Below are 24,956 nucleotides of genomic sequence, written 5' to 3' on the forward strand. Positions count from 1 at the left end.
ATCGATTAATTGTGCATATTTTGTAAAATCTATCTTAGGAAACCGCGAAAAACAATGAAGCTTGAGTATAAATAATAAAAGAGACAGTATTATTATTTATTAAGCGCGCGCGCCAAATTCAAAATCATTGTTGAAAGCATGAAATGAATATGTGTGATATAATCAAGATTGCTTTGTTATTTTTCTCAAACAAATTAGAAAGCTTTGGTAAAAACGCGACTGCTACGCCAGACAAATAATTGTGAAAATGTTTACTAATTTATAATGATATTACAATTTCCACCAATTCATATAAATCTCTTTTACATTTCAGTGATTAACAGACAATTGTAGTTGTATACAGCTTATATACATACATAAATGTTGAGAGTTATTTTTTAATGCTTTCCTTTACGCATTATTATAAAAATATGACTTTCCATTTAAATTATCTCACAACTCTCTTCTCTCTGTCGAGCATAAACAGCAATGCACACGTTCCTATCAATCACAGCATTAGGAAATACAAACATAACGTGGATGTTCAGTAATACCGATCTGCTCGCTACATTTAGCCATATGGAATATGGTAATGCAATTAGTTGCACCATCATGTTCAATCAACCGTTCTATGTCAATGAAAAGCGTAGCGTGCAGTAATTAACGATTAACCCAATTTAGGAAACGAGGACAATTAACTTATTATAACAATCCAGATGTGACAGTACTTCGCGGAGATAAACGATAAAAACTTTATATCTATAAGTTTAAAATGCAATTACATTGTCGTATAAGTTTTATTGCAACGCAATTATCCAACTTCAACATTCCGCTAATTAAAGAACTTTGATTACTATTCTCTCGTTTAGATATTTTTATTCTTAATTTAATAATTTATGTAGATCTAACAATAACACGTGTGCGAAACGTGAGGACAGATGGATTGAATAATTTAAAAAAACCTTTGTACATTACCATATTTAAATAATCATTTATGTAATTCATGTTTATATATCGAGTATATTAATCGATCCATAACTAAATTTTTAAGCTAATATCGATTTTGATCGGCATGAATATATGATGGCATAACAAAAATCAGCGATGACTGATATTGTCGAATAAACGCCGCGCCGTTTGTTCCTTGTGACAAGCCAATATATATGACATTTCACTATAATATGCCACCGATAATATCTCATTCGTGCATCGCATTCCAATTCACCACATATCGCATCTCTCATTAAGCGGGTTTCTAATTAGCGATTGGGTTCTATCCTGTTACATTATATATCTGATGATTTCGATCGTCATTTTATAACGCGAATGTCGAGTAATTACAAGTGTTTTAATGAGAACGTTTTAATCATCTCTATACAAATAAAAAGTATAATAAAATGCCTCAAAAAAGATTATATCATACGGTTGTTTTTAAGTAGCACTGCTTTGTGCTTGGCATTAAAGTAGTTAAAACTTAATATATAATTGAAACTTTAAGATGTAATACACACACACACATTGTAACATTGCACGATTACAGAATAGAATTTCAATGGGTAATCGTGAATAGTATTGTGATGAAAAGGTATGATTATGTAAATAGCTCGAAAGATTAAAATAACCCATACATTTGCAACTCGAAACGCAACTAATAATAACTTAAACCATTATGCGTCGGTCTTTCCTTAATGTAACAGATAAGATTTAACTAAGCGTAAAACTGACGCAACGTACGATTACGTGAAATTGCAAAGTGTGTATATGTGTATATGTTATGTGTGTATGTGTTATCGAAGAATGCTAGCACTTTGGAAAATTACTATACATTTCCACGGTCCCTCTTAAATTATTAAAGTTGTGCGAGTCTTAATTCGTTCACTCTTCTTTAATCCGACGTTATCGCATCCGACGACATGCATATCATAGAATAACGTTCGTGACACACGAGCGAGCAGGGCAGCTTTGAGCGACTTTTAAGTCGACTTTAGAGTTTTCTTCAGCGCACAGGGCAGACTAAAAGTCGGGCACTGACGGAGCACAAAAATAATTTTCTACGATAAAACCGAGCACGCAGGCGAAGAACTTTTTAGTAAACACCTTCGACTGGAGTTGCCTATCGCTTTGCGAGAAAAGCCGTGATTCTTACAGCTGTGTGTTCGAACTTTAGTCTTCCGCTGTAAGTATTTTCACAGGACTTTGATTTACTGTCGCATCTTAAATATCTCTTTAACGCGGCAGCACAGAACAATCATTCAAACGTAAAGCATTTAAAAAAAAAGAACTTACGTATTTATATAAATATTGTTGAAAGATATTATTTAGAGTTGAGAAATATTCTCGCACACGAAGAATAATAATTGTATACATAAAATGCGTAAAAGTATTAAGAAATAAAGCATAAAGAGTATTTTTAAAAGTATATAAAAATAAGAGTCTTAAAATGTCTCAAAAGTTCTGACTCTAATAATTTTAATAACGGATACTTTAATAAATTTAAAGTTGATTTTTCTATGGACTAAAAAAAAAATATCAGAAACACTAATGATGAATAAGAAAGTAACAGTGTTATCGATAATTGGAGTTGCACATACTTGAATTTTACTCACTAATTCAGTTTTTATTACACAATGACATTTAATGTGTTGAGATTTATTAAAATATTGCGAAAAAACGCAATTATATATTTTTTTTTTTGAAATTTTTCCACAAAAGGTATATATTTTACTAGAAATATAAATTATAGAGTATCATACATGTTACAAGAAGATCTTCCTTTTTCCCGAAGCTAGCGTTAACAATGTCTCAACAGAGAGCCGTGCACTCGCGCTTAAATATTGATACTGCGGCGCGTCAGGGAGATTAAAGCTTTTACCCTGGGCTGCGCGAGTCATCTAATTGTCTCCAAGAGCCAAGTACCGGGACGTGATATTAAATCTTCTTGTTAACGAAAGACGAGCGCACACCGGATGTCTCTATCGGTACCGCGTTTCAACCGAGAGATATTTCTTGCGCACTCTATCGTCACCGTCGGCGGTAATGCTCTCCTGCTGCGGCGAATGTCACCTGTCGTTCCTTGATGGTAAGTCCTTTACATCAAATGGAACTCGAACGTCGGATCGTCTAGCGCACAACGCGGTTTGTCAACTTCGAATTCCGCCGTTCGTGTAACTTGGGTCCACGCAGGGCGGAGGGGAGAGGACGGATAGCTTGTAAGTTAACTTGAGAATCGGGACTCCGGCATTGTCATCCCCAGCCATCGACTTCGGAATTCGATGTCGTCGGTCGGTACGAACATTTAAACGCGGCACGACGATGCCCTCGAAACTTCATTAATGCCGAGTAGATCGATCCGGTCGTTTGACTAACGAGAGCTGATCGACCTCGGAAACTTGTACCGAGGAGAGGCGTCACTTCGTTTTTGCTTGAAAACTGTCTCACATCCGAGACTTCAGGAACGCTTTGGCGAAGGGCTTAGTAAAACCCCAAACACATTAGAGCAAAGCGTACCTATAAATCTTGCAAAGTATAAAAAGAAGAACCATCAAATGAGAGAAAACGTCTTAGATGTGTACAAATATTGCGAAAATTCTCAGGAAAATATCAGTCATTTATTATATGTAACTTTACAAAAATATTGTGAGATTTGTTTAATTAATCTTTTTTAATATCTAATTACAGGTTCAAAAATTCTAATAAAATATACTGTTTTATACACATAATTATATATTTATTATATTAATAAGGATTTTTAATTATAAGTGCCAAGTGTATATTTCTAAGACATTTAAAATAAAAAAGATAAGTTTATATTTCTTGAAAATTGGAATTATTTTGAAGCAGGTTGTCTTGCGTTTCATGTCGCTTAACTGTTATATTTTTAACATGCTGATTAAATTTCAATTTTCAAATTATGAAAAATACATATTTTATTAAAATATGTTAATAATTTCAAAGTGATATTTTCTTCAATTTAAGTAATAAAATTCAATCTCACTCAACTAAAAGGCCATATAACATAATACACGCTTATTTATTTTCGAGAAGAGATATCAGTGCTATAGGAAATATTTCTGTCATTGTTCAAAAAGTCGGTCTTAACAGAAATATATTTTTGTCGATTATGAGTAAAACATCATGCATTTTTTATGAAGATTATTTATATGTCTAATCAATAATAATCGCACATTTATATGATTATTTCACTAAAATTGTAACGACGTGACATTAACAGGAAAGGAAAATATTAATTTATGTTAAATGACAAATGTATATTTAATATTTATCTATTTTTCGAAACTACTAGATATATATATATATATATATATATATATATATATTTCATATTAAATATATTTAAATCAATTAATATGGAAATATTAATATGTCGGTCACATTATTAATTTTTATTATACCGGTGTTAATTTATTACTTTGCACCGAATGTACATAGTTATAATATACAATGATATGAATAAATGATGATGTCATACTTCCAGCGTGATTAATCATGAAATGGATAATAACTTATAATATTGTAAAATTGATGAATAGAATTTATTGAACAATAATTGTGTACAATAAGCCCAAGCATTCATTGTAATGACACAGTTCTTTTGACATAGTTTTCGTGGAAAAATATAATGTAAAAGGAAATTAAAAAGCGTGTTTAATCTGATATTCGTAGCACGTTATAAACTAAGTGCGTTTTAACGTGATCAAACTTTGATTATGCCGTTCTCGAAAGGAAGTTGCGCGAGACTTACGCAACTAATCTCGGTTCGACGAGGAAACCATTCGACGAACTTTTTACGGTAAAAGCGCTCTTCCCTTTTCCGCGGCACGTATCTACGAGTGTCTCGGAGAATTGCTGTAGCTCGCTTTTCTTAAAACGTTTAGCTAATAGGCGAGATGACTCTAGTTATAGATATAATTTCCTTTTTATCTATTTCTTTCTTGTCGAAGATTTAATACTCTACAGGGACTAAAATGAAATAACGGAAAAATATATAAAAATACTATTATGTTATATGCAAATATTATAATAATTTAATCTTGTGATAAGTTTTTATATTGCAAAATCTTATGTATTATATACTTAATAATATAATACTATATCATAATAATCATAATCTCGTTCATAAGAATAATGTAATAATTAAGAATTATTATGATGCACATTATGGTGTTCTATATGTAACATATATATATATATATATATATATATATATATATATATTTTTTGTAATTCTTTTTAATATATTACAAATATCAATATCATATAGAGTACAATAAAATTGAAATTTATATTTTTATAGATTTTAATATTGAGAGGCTTAAAGAAGCTTATAAAAATAAGAATATTTAATGATTACGTAATTATAATAAATGAATTAAAAGTAAATGAATTTCTTGAGAATCGAATTTGAAAATCTGTTACTTTAATATTAGGGAATTAAGGGATTCTACGCCTCTGCTACGTAATAGCTTCTCGAGTTCGTGCGCGCAAGCGGTTTTATTTAAATCTCACTGTCGGCCGTCCTCGTCGACGACGACGGAAGGAAATAAAGGCGAGCATCGCCAAACGCGATATCGGTAGAACAGCGGTTGTATCGCGCGTGACTCCGCATGTTTAAGTGGCATTATCGTCGTATATATACGTTCGTACGTGTTCCAACAGATTGCGAGTGTCGACTTGCGGATAGGAGAACGTGTTTGCGAGTACGGTAACGGACGCGCGAAAGAAGATGGAAGACTTGGGCGCACGTTATATTCTTCCCCCTTGCCAACTTGCCACATTCGACGTGAAAACAATCTTCTTCTTTCTCTTACGTGCTCGGGCAAAGTCATAGTTATTTCAGAGATCGGGAGAGAGAAAATTTAACATCCTCGTTGATCCTGTCGCAAAAGCAATTTCAACACGAAGTTACTTAATAATAAGGTACGAAAAAAAAAAAAAAAAAAAAATGAAGACTTGACGTACGTCGTTTTTAATACGTAATTATTTTACGTATATTAAGTTGGCACAACCACCTCGACACACTCGAATAAAACCTACGCAGAAATTTAGTACTCTTTTGTTGTGAATTTGTTGCTCTATTCCGAATTTCGTTGCTCCACCCATTTCGGAAAAACTGATGACTGTGCTGATTAAAGTTAGCACAGCCACTCAAAAAAATAAAAGTAGATTTCGCGCTAATTTATTGCTCTATTCGGGATTTGGTTACTCCACTCATTTCTGAAAAACCGATGGCTGTGCAAAATTCAAATTTAGCACAGCTACTGAATTTTGCACAGCCATCTATTTTTCGAAAATGGATGGAATAACAAAATCCGGAATAGAGCAATAAATTAGCAGGAGAAGAATCTGCTTTTATTTTTTTTATTTTTTCCAGCGGCTGTGCTAACTTCATACTTTAGCCAGCACAGCCATCGGTTTTTTTTTAAATAGGTGGAACAACAAAATTTGCAATAGAGCAACAAATTAGTAACAAAAAAGCACTAAATTTCTGAGTAGTTTTTATTCGATTGCCAAAGTGGCTGTGCCAGCTTAACATATGTAATTATTTTGAAATTGCATATGAAGCGTTAACATAGAATCGGGAATTTCTTATTAAATTATAAAACGTTGACTTTTTAAATATTAAGTTTCTTGTCTAGTTTTTGCATAAAATTTCTCAGAGAAGACTTTACAAGTTTCGACAAATTTGGAGAGACGTTAATAACTGAGAAATTGGATTAATGTTACTTTACGATTCTGATAAGTAAAATAGAGGATATTGCACAAACGCACATATATATTTAAGAACAGTCTGTAAAGTAAACTCGAAACTTAGTATAGCAGTTATGCTACAGAACACAAATAAATATTAATTTATGACTTTTGACATTAGAGATAGGACAAAAAGAATTTTAATGTTTGGTGTAATGTTTTGGCGTTTTAAATTTTCAAATTTTATCACATTTTAATTACATTACTATAATATAATAAGAAAAATTAGAGTGATCAATCTTTGGAAAATCGAGAAAAATAGGATGTGCAAGATTTATTTATACATAACACGGACGTCTTTATCTCGATAATATAATATACATATACATATATATTTTTCTCATAAAATTAAAAAGTCTGATATCCATCTTCGATAAAGGGCAAAATAAGACTTTTAAAGGTAAATTAAATTGCTACGATTTACATAATTCGTATCAAAGAGAAACGCATTTTCTGTGAAGAATTATTTTTTTAACAAAAAATGCATTGTGAAACGCTAATCATAGAATATACTATATTATTTCATTTCAGTCGCCGTTTTTCCATATTGCGCTACTTTTCTCGCGATATACATTTTTCCGCAAATATTTAATATTATCTTTTTATGCATATATTACTTAACAGAGAAATTTGTAATAAAAGAGATTGCAATTGCGACTTTAATATAATTTTTTGCTTACAAATAAAACATGAATATTCAAGTCGAGCAGCAACTGCGAAGTTACATCGCAATGAATATATATATATATATATATATATATATATATATATGTATACTTGTAGATTTATTAATCTCGCAATTTACAATAAATTATAAACGTGTCTTTACTTGTTCAAACAATAGAATATAATCTTTTTCTGACATACATTACTTTAAAATGACGAATGTAAGGATTTTCATTCAATAATTATAGAAAAGAGAAAAAGAAAAAAAAAGAAAAAAAAACATCGTTCCGGTCACGCTATAGATTTGCCCGCTAATAATGTACAATTAGACTTATAAAGTTGACTAAAAAATAAGTGGTAAAAAGCCAAGGTGGCTCTGGCATACTTTCCTTATCGTATTCGTAAGATCGTTTGAATGTGATTTAATCCTGAAAATAGCGCAACTATATCGTATACATGGCCTGGCGGTGAGAAGCTCGCTAGTTACGACGTTCACCACTTTCAGAGTTAATGTACACAAACATACATTTTGCATTATAATCTCGAAATACATTAAGAAAGCTACGATATACACTGCATTCTGCATATCCCTAGATCTATACGACCCCGTGTCTACGCCTTGAAAATGTACGTTACAATGTACTACAGGTGGAGACTATTAAACGTCGTCACCAGTTTGCGAACCTTAGAGGCAGCTCCGATAGCTGCAAGCGACGCTGAAATATCTGTCGGATTATTCCGCCGTTCTACGACACCCAAATCGGATTACCGACATCAGAGAGGATGTCATTAACTTGACCTGCTACTAACTAATTTCGCACACCTGATCATCGTATGCAGCGACGACGCACAATCCGCCGATTATCCCTCGGCTCGCTCCCCGATCTCATCTTAATCATATGTACATAACATTTAGATTCGAGCGACGATACTTGTCATGCATTACGTTGTGTCACGCGCGCGATATTAAACAAGCGGTCGTTTTTCCGCGTTTTATTGCACGTTAATCAACGAACTGAATACTTCATGTCGCTCTCCGCGGTATACATGTATTTGCGTGTACGAAGACATTTACTTTGCACTTCTCGACCGTAGTTTTGCCTTCGACGTGCCCTGCTTATGAGTAGGAGTACGGTAAAAGTTCAGAACGACGCAAACTCTCGGTTAATGTCGAATGTCGTGAAAATCGTTTAAAATGTAAGTTAAAAGTCGTGTTTCCCCGGAACTTCCGCCGCATCTCGTAATAGAGTTTGCGCAAATACCATTACGCATCCAGAAATTCTGGGAGCAGCTTAGCCTGTCGATATTTTCCAAGATCGCGTAACTACAGTTCAATCCTTAATCTCCCAAAGGTAACAAAGATTATGCCTGCGGCGACTTTGCACATGCTTTCGCGCCGATCCAATGCATACGTAAGAAGCTTCATCAGATGAACCGTCGTTACATTCCCAAGCATTTCTTCGTATGAGTGTCTGACAGTTTTTTTTTTAAATAAATTTTCTCGCTCGGTCGAACAGACGCCTTGGAGTTACGTTACAAATTACTTCTCGCGTTACATATTTATGAAGAATATGTCATCACATTTATCATGGAATCTACTATCTGACTGTATCTCGCACGTATACGTTTGTGCATCACACGCTAACTACTGGTATTGTTTGCTTCCCTTCCTCCGCTTCCTCACTTCTCCCTTTCTGAGGCTCTTGTTACTTATAGCTACATGATAATATACTTTTGATACTGTAACTGTTATTACATTTACTTTCAAATATTTTTTTTTTTTTTATGACTTGTTGAGTTTATATTTTTTGTGGGAAAAATGTAAAATAATAATACGAGTATACTATATATGATAAAAAAGTATAACATTGTGTATAAAAAATTAATGTGCTTTTTTTTTCATATATAACAACAATAACAATACTTTTAATATGTTAGATTGATAAAAATGTAAAATTTTAAAATTAATAATAAATTATTTTACAAAAAGTATTTAGGAGAGATAGTTTGAAAGGAAAAAAGCCTTTCACTATTGAAGTGTCGGTCTCAGAGTGAGACAGGAATATATCGATTGGCGGTTGGCGTTAATTTTATGCAAGAACGAAGACTACGTCATAGTTACACTCCCGGGAGCGCTTCGTGGATCTAATGCATACGTAAGAAGCGTCGCCAAACGGGTGCAAGCACAGTGTGCCCTCTACAAACGCTCCATTTATCGATTCCATGCCAACGGAAAGCTTTCCATTAGCGGCGTACCAAGGCGTTCCTATACGTGCTGCACACGTTGCAACGATGTGCATTTACCACGTTTGTACTGGGAGCTCTGCCTATTGTAGCTGGCCAATCGCTATCGTGGAGTCGCGTACAAACGTGTATCTGGGCACTCACTTACTTCGCTGCCTACAACCTATATAACGAGATGTGTCTATTGTACGTTGTATATACCAAACAAGGAATCGATAATGCAGCTCACGCATATGCATTAAATCCGCGTATTTTCGCTTTTATATCGATGCGGGTGCGCATGTTGAATAACCGACGAAAAACACTTCTTGAACACACTTTGTCGACTGGCTCGATTTACGTCAATCGCGTTATTGTATTCGTATCAATGAGAATTTATTCCGATCGAGTGGACGTATCGCGTCACGAAATAACAATAAAGTTACGAAATAAAAATTAAGTGATAAAGGACGGCGCTGCGAATCTCTCGCTGATTTTTATAAAATATTTTCTCGGGATATTTCCTCCGCCGAGGATACCGAAAATTAATTAAAAACACTGCGAGTATTATGTATCGGAATCATGCAAAATTGTTAGCTATATATTCGTGCCCAAGGAAAACATAGAGATTACGTAAATATTTAGTTTCTGGAAAATAAGTGAGTTAATATTGTTCAAACTAAATAAATTAATTAAAATTATTACAATGTTACAACACTATTATACTATCTCTTTTCAAAAACTTTAAATACTCAGATCTCACAGAATATAAATACGTATGATTTATTAATAATTTATGTAGCCAAATGATATTTGTTCCCATAAAATATTTGATTCAGTGGGCCGCACACATGTTGTGAGACATAAATTTATTAAACTAGAGAAAGTATCGTAGAAAAATATTGCAGCTCAAAATCGCTCCAAAGTAAAACGGATCGTGAGAATGCGATGCGAAAATGCGTTTTCACTTCTCTCGCTTGGAAATAATAGGTGCAATGGACTTTATTGCCCTAGGCGTTATGCGGTACAATAAAGTGGGATACGCACTTTTTCTTCTTTCGCCTCTCGCGTTGCAACATATAATATGCCGCGCATATAAAGTGGTTGACACGAAGGGCATAAAATGCGTTGAAAATTTCAGAAATTCTGCCAAAACCGCATGTTTCTCACTTTTTCCTTACACACAAATCCCAATCACATTTCTTGTTATTTTCATTTATTATATGTGTAACATTCAACGTGCAGATACAGCGCGTACACGTTTGAAAAGTATTTTGATAAATGTGGTATATTTTTTCATACATGGTATATTCTTTCTAAAATGGAGATTGTTTATCATTATCTTATAATTGTTATGTAAGTTCATGCACTTTTTCCCCGAGACATAGTCATACATTTATGCACTTAGAAAGTTGAGTCAATTTTTGTCAAAGGATTATTTTTACATATGTCGGAAAAAGATACCAAAAAATCAATCCCTCTATGATATACGATTCTATAAATAAAAGATGCTTCACATTTATAATATTCGTCATTAAAATATGAATATCTATCTAACAGTGTCAATTTCTATGCTTTTAAAGTGAAAAATCAATTATATTAAATTAAAATTTTATAGTGATATTGTACGTACTGATAGGCTTACTAGATTAAAAGCTTTGTAATATAAAAAAAATTATATTTTTTTGCGACTTTTCAGAAAAATTAAGAATTATTCACTATGAGCAATATATTAATTGATTCAATTTTGTGTAAATTGACAATTTCCCAAATGTGAACAGATTCTAACATAATGAGTTTCTCGGGGTTTTCTATAATTTGTATGAAATCCATAACGTTCCTTAGAAAGGAGGTATGAAATCAAAATCACATTTGAGGAACTAAAATAATCAGTCTCTCATTGTTCCTGAAGAAATAATGTAATATTACAATATAGATAAATAGAAAAAAAAATATAAAAGTCATATTTCAGAAAAACTTTATTTTAAAAATCATATTTAGCGTGAAATTCGTGGGATTAAAAAATGTATTTGTTTTTTTTTTTTTTTAAGAACATAAACCTTTGAGATGCATTGGTTTTCCAGATTTTTTATTTAGTTGCAATATTCTCAATGTAATGCAAACACATAAATATTTATGCGTGACTATTAGCCAACATATTTTCTCTCATGTAATCTATATACGCATTAGATTTCACACAACAGAATGAATGAAGGGATTGTGCGAGGAGTAAAATGAAATATGATGTGTACGAAGAGAAGATAGACTGCGCGCACAAAGAAAGTGCGCAAGCGAAAGGAAGCAAGAAGGAGCGAAAAGATAAGAAAAAAAAATAGAGATAAGAAGAATCTCTACGAAAACGAGAATTATAAAGAGGCGACCGTGTAAAAAAAAGGTAGAAGGAAGGAAGTGTGAAAAGTGTGCCGACTTTTATTACTCGCCCTTCGCCATCCGTGTGCACACGCGCGCACGCTCGTGTATTTTTTCGCATATATATCTTTTTCGCTAACACCGGGTATACGAATGAGCTGCTCTGCACACCTACCTAACCATCTCTTTATATCGTCGAAAATAAGATGCACGTTCTATCAAGGCGCTGTCGCGACCATCGCCCTGGCAGAGTAAACACGCCCCGCCTTTTTTCCGTCGTTCTCACGAATAAATAATTCGCTCGTGTATACGCGTCGCGTCAAATTAACTGTTTATTATCCCCTAGGAGACGACGATAAATTCTCCGAAGCGGCAGTTAGAGCTTTTCGAGGAAGATTCGTGTGCTATTTCCACAATGAATCTAGGTATTTTTGTGAAACGTATTTATTACGGATATTTATTCTGTTATTTAACACGTCGCGTTTTGTTCATTGCATTTAATGATATTTATATATTTTAACATCTCAACAATCCACACTTTTGTGTATTTTTTTTTTAATATGCATTGTTTTTTATTACATAATCACATTCATTTGTTTCATTATTTCTTCTATTATTACAAATTGCATTCATTATTCCAGCCATTATTTTATTATTTAATTATTTAATATACAAAATACATATGCATTTCTATAAAAAGCATATTTATTGATAAAAATATATATTTTCATATTTAAATTTTTTCTTTTTAGAGGAAAAACAAAACAAGTGATTTACTAAATAATAAATAATAAATGTTTGTAGTTGAAATATAGTTAGTGTAGTATGTGCATTGATATGTATAATATTTTGAATAGTATTAAATAATGTTGTAGCAAAAATTAATTAACTTTTCAATCTTTGCGGATTGAATCTTTTCAAGAAAGACGATATGTTCTCCGAAGATAAAACCCATCTTCTTTTCTGTCACACGTTACATATGTGCAAAATCGTCGTGCGATTTTTGCAATCTTTTCAGTAGCGAATCGTCGATTTTATCCGATGCAGTCGCACATTGCGCTTTAAAATTCACGCGTCAACGGTCGATATCGCGATGACATAGATATCTCGCCCAATAAGAGGAGTCTGCATACAAGAGATTCTACTACCCACCCACACGGACATTGATCCATTTCCGTGACGCATCTATGGTATACAATTTCAGCCTTATAACCGGATATCCGTTTCTCGATTATTCCGGTCGAAGGATACTTCGCGAATTGTATTTGACTGTATTCATCGACATCTTAATGAGATAACAAGCTATTAACGAAGTAAATTAATCATGACATTCAAAATTAGTATCACGAGAATTTCGTAATTAAGTTTGCGCATAAATTGGTTTATGTTCCAAGATGTCTAGAATTATTAATATATCTTGGAAGATACGATATTAGGACAAATCAATGAAAGGAAGACGAAAAGATATAAATAATTGATTGTTGTGCTATTTCATAATAGTGATATTATCTTTTATGCGTTTTTAAGTAATATTGTAGTCAATAAATTTATATGTACAAGGAAACTTTATTGAACAAGGTATATATATATACAAGACAAGGGCTACGAAATAATTTTTTTTTCGATTTATTTATCATTTTGCTGATTTATGTATCATGTGCAATTTTCAGTTGAGCGTATTCATATTGTATTAGTGCTCATTTTCAAATGCTGTCGCATTTAGACTATTCGGTATAACATCGCGTAGAAATTCTCCTTTACATTACATTATTGTACGTTGAAACGTTTAATTTCATTCTATTAATTAGTACTCCAGAACCGCGATTTTCACTCGATTTTCGTGGCGAAAGCCGAGAAGCCGCGCGTGAATGCTTCATAGTGCACAATTAATGGGGACTTCTCTGACGGTCGGAAAGTGTAACGTACTACGTTTGAAGTTACTCGCATCCGCTCAATAGCGATTAGTTTTTAAAGCTTCATCATTTGTTGATATATGTGGAAGAATACTTGTAATTCAATCTTTTGAAATCTACTCCGCGTCTGGATGGTAGTAGGTAGCAGTAGTAAAAGCGACAAATTTTTCCGACCGCGACATCTGCTGCGCTTCACTGCTGCAAGGATTTACAGGATCGCTTTAATAGACACCTTCTATATCCGTCAAGCCGATTGTTCCGCTTATCAGCGTTTATCGCGTGAATTATCAGTGTATATGAACGATCTGATAAATGAACGGATACACAAAGCACTTAGGTGATATAGATCCATATAACTGGTTTAATAGAATAATCCCAATAAATCCCAATGTTTTTTTATTTTTGCTCTTTTTAAAAATAATATACCGATATCAATTGAATAGAAAGTTATTTTTTGAATATAAAAATTAAAAATTTTGTTTTTGTACTTATCTAAATCTTATTTTTTCTGATTTACAATACACTATTTTCGAGAAGTTTTATCTTGATTTATTGATATAACCGTAATATTATATTGATTATGATATAAAATATAAATTGTAATATCTTTTTAAGATGTAATAGATATTTAATGAAATCTTATTTATGAAAAGTAAAATTCTTTAAGGAGGTATCTTTATATACTTCATAAATCTTTTATATTCATTTATTACCTATTTCATGCGCTTAATTCTCCTATTATGCAATCTGGTCTATCATTTAAATAATTGCAATAGATGAGATCGTGCCCTGTAATATAGAACGCGCACAATTTGCATGTCGAGAAGTCAGGCAGCTTTATAAACCCCCTCGTATTGTAATTCGTAACGTAATGCCTTGAAACAGCAGATGCACTTGATGTAAGTGGAATGCAACAGTGCGTATCACGCGGAGTACTCATTCCACGAATCATCATTCCATTCATCGGTGTTCGACTTGCAGAAGTTACGTCTGGAATTCGTACGTGGAAGCAGAGAATGCGCTTCAGTAAAGTTAGTTAAGGGCAGTGTGTATGACTTGTATTCGTCGTCAGTGTGCAGTATATATATATATATATATATAGATGCGGAAATATGCTTCTATAAAAATACGATACACGCAAAAGCAAATGAGCATGCAAAATAAAGTAAATAAAACAGGATGCTTATCTATTTGCTCCAGTTTTCTTAGCATAACAAAGAGCTTTATACTCGAGTCTTGCAGGAAGGCAATATCCGTACATTATAAATTATTGGTAATATATTTGCATTTTGTATTAATTGTTGTACAATATTGTACAATGTAAATTAAAAATAAATTATATTTAATTCTCCATAGTTTACATTGAGGATTTCAAGGCACAGTCAAAATTTTAATCTGAAATTTCTTCGATCTCAAAAGGATTTAGAGTCCGGTTCCATCAACATTTGACTTAAAAATTTATTGGAATAATGTAGTAGACACTTTGAAAAATAATCCTAATTTTTATCCGATTTTTTGAAAGCCCAGAACAGCAAAGAAACCTGGGTTTAAGTTCAAAGACCCAGTGTGCCTATGGATGATAAGAAAAAACACATGTGCCTGCGGAGGGTTAAAAGACATCGTTAAAATTATATTTTTAACGGATATCTTTGTGATATACTGCTAGATAAAACTTTTTTTTAACGACGACTTTTTTTTATATTAAGTTTTTTATTAAAAAAATAAGCAAATACAAATCTGTGGGATTAAAAGAAAAGAAAAAAATATTTTGTCACAATATATTAAAATAAAATTGATAGAGATTAGCAAAGTTTCACCAAAGTTTTCACTGAAACTGTGACGAATTATCAAAGCACTCTAGCCGGAAATTACATTTTTATGCGCGTTATCGACTGGATTATTACATAGCGGGCATACCATATGCAGTGGCATGGTTCTCGTCTCTTTGGAGCGCTGGTATGGCGATTATGCCCATGCATATACGTGTAACATACCAAAAGGTATGGTATTCGGGTCATTTATGGAAATTTGATAGAAAATAAGTGCAAGTATCTTATCAGCTATTCATATTACTTTCGTGTTGCGAAATTATGTAGAGCTCGTGTCGCAAGAAATTCCAAGTTGTTGACCCCGATTTTCTAAGATAAAAAAAGCATCATAAATCTCTCAAGGTCATTATTAAAACAACTTCTAATAAAATACTCTCGTTGACGATAGTGATGGTAATTTCTCAAATATACAAAAGAAAAAAAGTGGAAATTAATTTTTTTAGGAGAATTTATGAATCGTATATATCACAATTGATATAAAGAGATAAATAAAAAGCCAATATTTGAGTTTACGGCAAGTTAAAAAAGTTTTGATTTGTAGTAGAGTTTAATAAACATAGAACCATACATGTCGAGAAGGAGGAATTATAGCTCGATTGGTTAATAAATTTTGTCGAAAATTTCGGTTTACGATGATGAATTGCCGTGTATAATAATACCACATTTTCAGACAAACGGGCACTGAAGCCGAAACTTACGCGTCACAAAATTCGCGAATCCTCGCGATAATTGGTTGTACCGATTATCCTTCCGTTCTCGTGTGTCCTGGGTTTCATTATATTATACTACGAGCGTAATAGTGCGCACTAAACGCACGCGCGGCAACAAAGCTATTTTAATGAAATTGCTAAATTTGATCGGCCGTGCCCGTATTTATCCACAAGTCGGTTACGCAAATGCTGAAGCGCGCGCGTTATTGAACACAGCGGTCAGATTCGGTTAAAATGTCATACTCTTCCGTACGCCCATAATCAATGTGCATTGCGTTTCCGGATACGGATTATATCGAACATGTAGCGAGCAGCTGCGTCTCCATAAAAAACCATTCCTCCATCAGGAGAGAAATTAGACTTATTGACGAAAACGCGTAACATTTACCGATGATTGTCACAGATCGCATTATTGAACCATCATCGAGATATAATAATGTCAACACAGTTTCAAGATTAGTTTAATCCTTTGATCGTCGCATGTTAATTCGATCGGCGTAACATTGCGCCCTTATCATGTAGATGGACACAGCTGTGCATCTCTAAACACTCAGTTTATTATCCGTTTATCCTTGGAAATTGCCGCCAAATGAGAAATATTATTTATATAAACTAGTGTATTGTACACACAGTCATATAAGAGTTATTTAATAATTGCCTTCAAATTAATTAAGAATATCATCTGTTTATATAAATTTTTCTATTTTATTTGTTTGTACAACTAAAAGTGTGTAGTGTATCTTAAAATAATACATAATAACTTATTTAATACGTAATTATATACGTAATAACATTATCTAAAAAATTTTACATGATACAAACAAAACTTTTATTATTGTAAATGTATATATTCGTACTCGTAATTAAGTCCGCGAGCGACTTACAAAAAGTTTCAATTAAATAATGAATTTAATTAGAAGTAAAGTGCCTCCACAAGGATAATAGAGAATGTTGTTTAGGCGATACTTTGTTCGCCAAACCATGCAGCCTCGGTAAGTCGTACTTTCTCGTTCGAGGGTTAACGAGTGAGGATATTCAAGATACTCAGAGAGGTTGCTTCGCTCACGAATTCCGCCCTCGTATCCGCGACGACGTGAGCGTCGCTTTTTTTCGTCTCATCGAAGACTAAAGGGGGAATGAGGATTCCATTGCATGGAATTAATTAAATAAATGGTAGGCGCCGGTGTTCATTGAAACGACGGAAGAACGCAATCGACGCCAGGAAGGAAGGAAGGAAGGAAGGTATAGAGAAGTATGGCCTTCGAGGTTTCCCTCGTTCTTACACTGCCATCTTGTCACTCCAATCTTCCATTCGTAGTAGTTCTCCGAGTTCATTAACTTCTCTTACAATAATATTATTAGCCGACATATTTAATACGGTTAGGTATTATAAATATTACAGCGTACTGAAATACTAAATTAAATTCCTACTGCGCAGAGATGTAATTTGACTGTATTAGTCATTTAATTTTGATAGTCATATTAATTTACGGAACTAATATATGTAATAATTCTCACAGGGATGAATCTTGATAAATTTCCAATTTCTTATTCAGTGCTACAAGAAAATATTTCTCTGGTTTTAGCGTGTTCAAAACTTCTTTACTGCAATAATTAGGAGTTATGGCAAGGATGAACAGGAACTAAAAAATTCATGGAAATGAATACGAAGGGTTTTACCTAACTTTTAATGTGTTCCATGTCGACATAACGTCCATATTTCTCGGACAAAAATTAAATTCTGTGGCATAAATTTAAAAGTACTGAATTTCCAGGTAGTTGGCACGGGCACCTTAATACATTAAATATATTATTATACATATCTGCGTGTTTTGTTTTAGTTCTAGTCTCGCGGTAATATTAATTTCTTGTAAAATATTTCTTTGAACTTTGTGGCTTAAAATTGTTTTCATTGTGGATTCTATCATTAAAATTTAACGTCGCAGTCAACGCTCTTGAAGGAATCATCGATTATTTGTAATCGTTTCAACGGACAAGATGTTAAAGCTCTATGCGCTATTGGTCTTTAATTTCGCGATTATTCATTCAACTGCGATCTGAATCAGAGACACTCTCTTTAGTTTCAAACTTTCCTTCAGTTTCTTCCTATCTGCGTCCTTCGCCTGTTCCCTTTTCTGTATTTCTTCTCCGTGCCGCTCATTATCGTAATAGAGAATAATTTCTTAGAGCTCGGTTGTGACGGCTTACAAGACCGATTCGTCCACGAGATTGAGGTCGTCTCGAATCGAATACAAAAGATAAAGAAAGAACAGAGAGTGATAGCAAAGAGGGAGAGGGTATTCCACGGAAATTGCGGAATAACGATCCCTGGGGATATAAGGGGCGGGAAAGTATTTCGTTACCCTTCTCGGGTTTCTCACAATTTCTTCGTATTTTTAGATCGACGTCTATTAGTCGCATTCTGCTGGTGTAAAAACTCCTTTTGTTCGTTCGCACGTCAATAATGCGATTTTAATTATTTATTTTGCTTTGTACATTGTGAACATATTTTTTCGATTATAATGAACTATGAAAACGAGGAAAAAGAGGCAAGCAAAGATATATAACTCAATTATGTATTAAATATTATTTATCGAATTAAAATTAAAATCAATTTATCGAAAATATTAAGAATTTTTTCTCGTATTGCATATAAATGTCAATGAAACTTTTTATAAAAATTATTTTATACAAATTATGATTTCTCTTTATTTTTAAGATTAATCTAATTAATAGTATTACATCATATTAGCAAATAATCTCTTGATGTTTTGATTTTAAACGCGTCAAAATACGTATAAAAATATTGAAAATAAAACTAATATTTATTTTGTTATTTACTATGATTTTAATGCTTCAAAGATTATTTCGTAAAATAATTTGATAAGTATCTCGCGAGTATAGTCTACGATAAATATTTTTCTCTTTTTGAAATAATTAGCTATAAATCATAGCTATTTGCCGACAACAATTAGTTTCAATGCTCTGTCACTCTAGTCGAAGAAACAGCCTCTGGCTCGCACACGTTCGAGAAACTTTCCAACCGTGTTATTCAATCCCTTGATGAGCACGATTAAGAGACTTTTCCAAGCTTAACTTTGAACCGCAAGCTAGTCAAAGAGGCGTTTTGATCTGCCTACAACAAGTTTGCCTTGTCCTCCCTCTCTCTCTCTCTCTTTTTCTTCTCCCTTCATCACTTTAATAACTTTCTCGCTCTCGCATTGGAACCCTACCATTTCTAAGCAACATGCCTTTTCTAAAATTAGTATAATTGACTACAATTCTGACTGGAATTAAAGTTGGGGATAAGATTATTTCTGTTCTCCCTATCTCATCCCTTGGGCGTCGCGCAACGCTTCGTCTTTTCTCTCTTAAAACCGAGATATAATAAAATGTAAAGTCAGATATAATAATGAAGGAAGGATATATTTTTTTTTAACTGCAATTCTCAAAAACTACAATCTAGATGTCATAAATATTGATATTTCTGTATGTGATTTTATCCTATAAAACTTAATTAGGATCGATAATTAGAAAAGTCAATCTAAATTCTGTTGATTTTTTATAAATATTTTTTCTATTTTAATTTAACAATATGACGATGTGATGAGTAAATAGACATATAAAATTTAACATATTCTTGTTTTCTGATGAAAGTAAAAGTAAAAAAATTCTTGTTATGATATAAGAGACTTTAAAACTTTCCAGTTTTCTGTATAGATACATATTTACACATTACTCATAGAAGTATGAAGTTAACAATTTCTGTTTCAAAAAACTTCTTACTCTTATTTCGGTGACTACGACGAATGTTTATTGTTAACGTGAATAATGGAAATCTGTATCAGTCTGTCGTGGAAGTACTTGTGTAAATTCATCGCGACATATCGAATTGAATGAATGAAATAGATTCGCGTATACATCATTCATCTGCTTCATTCTTTAATCATATCTGCTTTGCGACTTTTATTATCTCTTTGTTTTTTATTCATATTTATCTTTTTGTCCATTGATAACGTCGCTTGCATCTCATTTTCTTGCTACTAATTTACCTTATTGCGATATTTCATTGCGTTATCGTCGTCACAGTACAAATACGCAAAGGTAGTTGACGGAAACAAGTCAAGTTATAAGTTACTTGCATACTTTTCTTGTTACGTTTTGTTGAAAACACGTAACTTGCTATTTGACTTGCTTCCCTATTGGCTTTATGTAAACTCCGTTTCGTTTCACCGCGAATACATGAAGCCAGTAGAAAGACGAATCAAGTAACAAACTACTTGTTCAGCTTCTCTGTTGCCTTTTGTTGAACTTTGTTCGAAACCAACACGAGTCGCGATAGATTCGCCATCTTCCATATCGTGTGAGAGTCCCCAATTACGCCGAGTAGCTTGTATTCCATCGAAAGACCCTGCATCCTTGCGGATTAATGCGCGTTATTACTGCTTGAGACGTTTGTCTCGACGTACAAGTAAATGTCTGCCATGGGACTTGCTGGTGCCGCGCGAGGTTATCTCGGAGCTCTTTTCATTTCCACCACGGGTCGAGAGAAGGTAGCAACGAAATAATGACGCCGTTCCCCGACACAGCCACGGAGCTCGTTTTTCTCTTAACGAGAAACGCGCCTTCGTTATCCCGCTCGGGATGAAACGCCAACAAACGAATCTTGCTTTCCATTTCGGTAATCTTTTAGTTCTTTTGCAAAGAGAATCTTTATCGTTGGAGCATTCTTTGTAATTCAATGCGACTGTTCAAACGGTAATTTCTTATTCACACAAAACCATAATTCTTTAAAATTTCTTCGTAAAATTGTATGTCTCATCCATAAGTCATGCCAAATCATCATTTTTGCAATTAAAAATATACAAAAACATTAAAAAATGTACTTGCGTATTTATGAATAATTACTATGAAACAATAGATAACAAAAAAAAAAAAAAAAGAAAACTATATATATATCTATTTAGTTAGTTTATATGCACAATATATGCATATGTATAATAATGTATAAAGTTCTTAAAACGTATTGTTCTAATTGTTTTATAATAAATTCCAAAAGAAATAATTTAAAAAACTTAAGAATATCAAATCAAAAATAAATAGGAGCATAACTATTAATGATAACGATTAGTGTTCGTTGAATTAGAAGCAAAAAGGCAAGGCAGTTGTGGCTCGTTCTCTTGTTTTTGCCAGAAGAGTTTCTCGCCAAAGCAGCCCTTGGAAACTGATTAAAAGCCCTTTGAAAAGTTTCTTGATTAAAAAGTCCTCAAATACGGGACACGAGTTATTGAACATGAAAGTTTCCATGCAAAAATGAAGAAATTTTCAGCTTCTTGAGATTTAAATTTGTATTTTGATGTCTATCATAAACATTCAAACGATTCAAAGCACACTTTTTTAAATTTTGTTTTTTTTTTCTAATAATTCAATAGTTTTTAATATGACACAAAATATTTTTTATCGATTTGGCATAATACAATTTCTGCTCATAGCTCTATTTATCTTTATTTACTCATATTAAATGCAATCACAAATTTTATATACATTTATTGGATTCTGTTTAAAATAAAATATTTATTAAATATTATTTTGTTTGCTAAAAAGTATAAGCAGCAAAATATTTGTTAATTCTAAAATTATTAAAAATTATATTTTTAAAAGCTATTTTTGTTGAACATAAATAAGCTGTTTTGTTTTATAACATACAAATATTGCTTAAATATAATACAATTTTAAGAAGAAAGAGAGGGAGAGAGAGATAGAAAAAAGGAAATGAGAATAACTATTCAAATGCTGAAACTGCAGCAAGTGAAACGTTTTAAACTACTTTCGTGGAACAAAAGCGTATAATTGATGCAAACTCCCAAGCGGAGAAGTTTGTTGCAAGGGTAAAAGCGGATGGCCGAATCTGTCTGATCTACAGAACTGTTGAAAATGGAACAAACGGCGCGTGCCAAGTTTCCTTTTATACGTCGAAATAAAATTAAAGAGCAACGTCTGTGATACTCGAAACAACATTAAGTCGGTCATTGACGCGAGTACACGGTCTAGTGACTAAATCTTTGGACATGAGTTTAGGAAATCTGCCTAGGCAACGAAGAAACGCGTCAGCAGGAAACTGACTCTGCGCCGCTTGTCTGACTCTTGGTTTAAGAGAGGAAAGGATCAAAAAGGATAGGTATCTCTTCTAGCGAGAATTTGCTGCTTCCATTAACGCAACAGCCAATCAAGAGAGACTTGGGAATAAACATTTGCCAGTTAAAAATGGAATACCATTAGTGCATCGAGTGCTTTGCAGTGCCCAGCGATTCGAAAAGCGGTCTATAACAGGTCGCCATTTTTTTAGATATTTAATTGGACAATAATCAAAAAAAAATTTTACCTTTATAAACGAAAACGCACCAATGCGCAAACGACTTCGGCCGCATCCTAGGAGAAGAAGTTTCGATCCAAGAACTTTCGAAACGGAACGAGGTTCAAACTAAGTACATAAAGCACGAGCTCGATAAATAAGTAGCACGGCCAGAATTCTCTAACTCGGACAATAAATTCCACACTGTTACAAATACCTCCCTTGCGCTTCACGCTTGCTCGCAGTTCACTTTCGACTTGTCTCTTAATTAATTAAAAGTTACAATAGGTATTTCGCGATTATTCACGATTCATACCATACCGTCTCTCTTATGACAATTATTAGAAATATTTCAACACTTGTTGACATACTGAGAAAATTGCATATCGTACTAAAAATTATTCCATTTAAAGATTCCTTTAATTTAATTTTATTCTAGCGTAGTATATTCGTTCTACATAACCATTTATCATTGCATTATACAAATAATAAATCTGAACTTATTTATAAATTTCAGCTTGATGTATAAAATAAAATCACTCAAGTTTACAACGATATCTCGTATGTTGTTCTTGGATTAAGACAAAATACCAAGGATATATCTTGGGGATACACGACCATCAATCGGATCACGATTCAACAACGCCAGCAAGATTAAATACGACGAAGCAATGGTCGCGTCCACTCGCAACAAGAATCAGACGCAAATCGCGAATTATCGTTGAAACTCGTATCCACGCGTCAACAAACGAGCGTTAGTTACGTCTGTTCGCTAATATTGACGTAGCATTAATACTGCAAACCGTGATCTATTATTCCATTAAACAAGATTTCACTCGACGGAACGTTTAGGAACGAGCACAATAATTTCTGGCTTATTCGATCACAAGGCACTCTTGCCGCGCAAAAGCCTTGCGAACTTCTCCACACTACGTTCTGTGAATATCTATCGGCACTACTGGCTGGCTTTCAGGAAACTTTTTCCGAAGCCCGAGTTTAAATTGAAAACGAACTCTAGCGAATAAAATTATTTGTCGCGCGACAGAAATTTCCCGAACGTGCCAAGACAATGGTAAAAGTATATAAGCATGTTAATGATTCAAACGTAAAACGGGGACTATCGACAGGTGGATTGATGACGTTAATCAACTCAAATTCAAAACGTTGAATGTTTCGACGCGCATTACTTACCTATTAGAGAATAGCAACGTAGCATGGTTCAACCTTCGTGTTCGTTGGGGAAATTTAATGGAGTAAAATAAAAATTTATTCGTTTATTGTGTCGAGCAGAGTCGATTGGTAAATTGAATAGCGGGATATTTTAAACTTTTATTCACAGAGAACGGAAAGCAAATTTCCGCGCGCTAAATGAAATTCGTCTGGCGTTTGCATCGCACGCAATGTGATTACTCGGATAAATAGCTGATTCATTACAATTACAGCTTTAAATGAGAACGCGCAAGTAAAACGGCATTCCAATATGCGTTAGGTTCTTTCAGCAAAAGTAAAAAAATACAAAAAAGTAGAAGACCCATAGAGCTTAAAAGATTGAATAAAATCATTCGCTATTAAATGCTTTTATAAAAAAAATTAACATTATTTTATTACAACATAAAACATTTTGCTACACTTGGTTCAATTAAATATTATAGTAATTAATATTTAAAAAAATTAAGTGTTTTGTACGAAATGTATAATGGCACATTTATTTAAATGTTACACAATTATTAAAGATATATTTTTACATAATTAATGGATTTTTAATGATCGTAGTTTGTTTATTAATATTTATGTTGATGATAATATAAATATATAAAAATTTATTTATATATACATATTGTTGTAGTTATTGTCTAACACAATATTGTGTTTACCATTTTTCCATATTTTTGCTCTCCAAAATGTATACTAAAAAACATTTACATGTTTATTATATAAATAAATAACACTGAAATGTGTAATATTTTTTATAAAATTATTTCAATGGAATAAAATTATTACAATGGAATATCATTATAAGTCATATAACATACAAATAAAGTCTAGCATCAGATATACATATGTATATATACATATGTATATTTGCAATGATTCAGTCAGCAATTCTATCATTATGTGCTTTTCTGTCATGGACCAGCGAGGCAAA

The 24,956-nt window shown here is 33.0% G+C and overlaps 1 protein-coding gene across 6 annotated transcripts in view; it reads left to right on the top strand.

Annotated features, from left to right (window-relative positions):
- The window catches only part of Dpr12 (defective proboscis extension response 12), a 253,352-nt gene that overhangs the window by 97,094 nt on the left and 131,302 nt on the right, over positions 1-24,956 (top strand). The gene's annotated exons all lie outside the window — the stretch shown is intronic.

The sequence above is a fragment of the Anoplolepis gracilipes genome, chromosome 7, assembly GCF_047496725.1.
Source record: "Anoplolepis gracilipes chromosome 7, ASM4749672v1, whole genome shotgun sequence".
Taxonomy (NCBI): domain Eukaryota; kingdom Metazoa; phylum Arthropoda; class Insecta; order Hymenoptera; family Formicidae; genus Anoplolepis; species Anoplolepis gracilipes.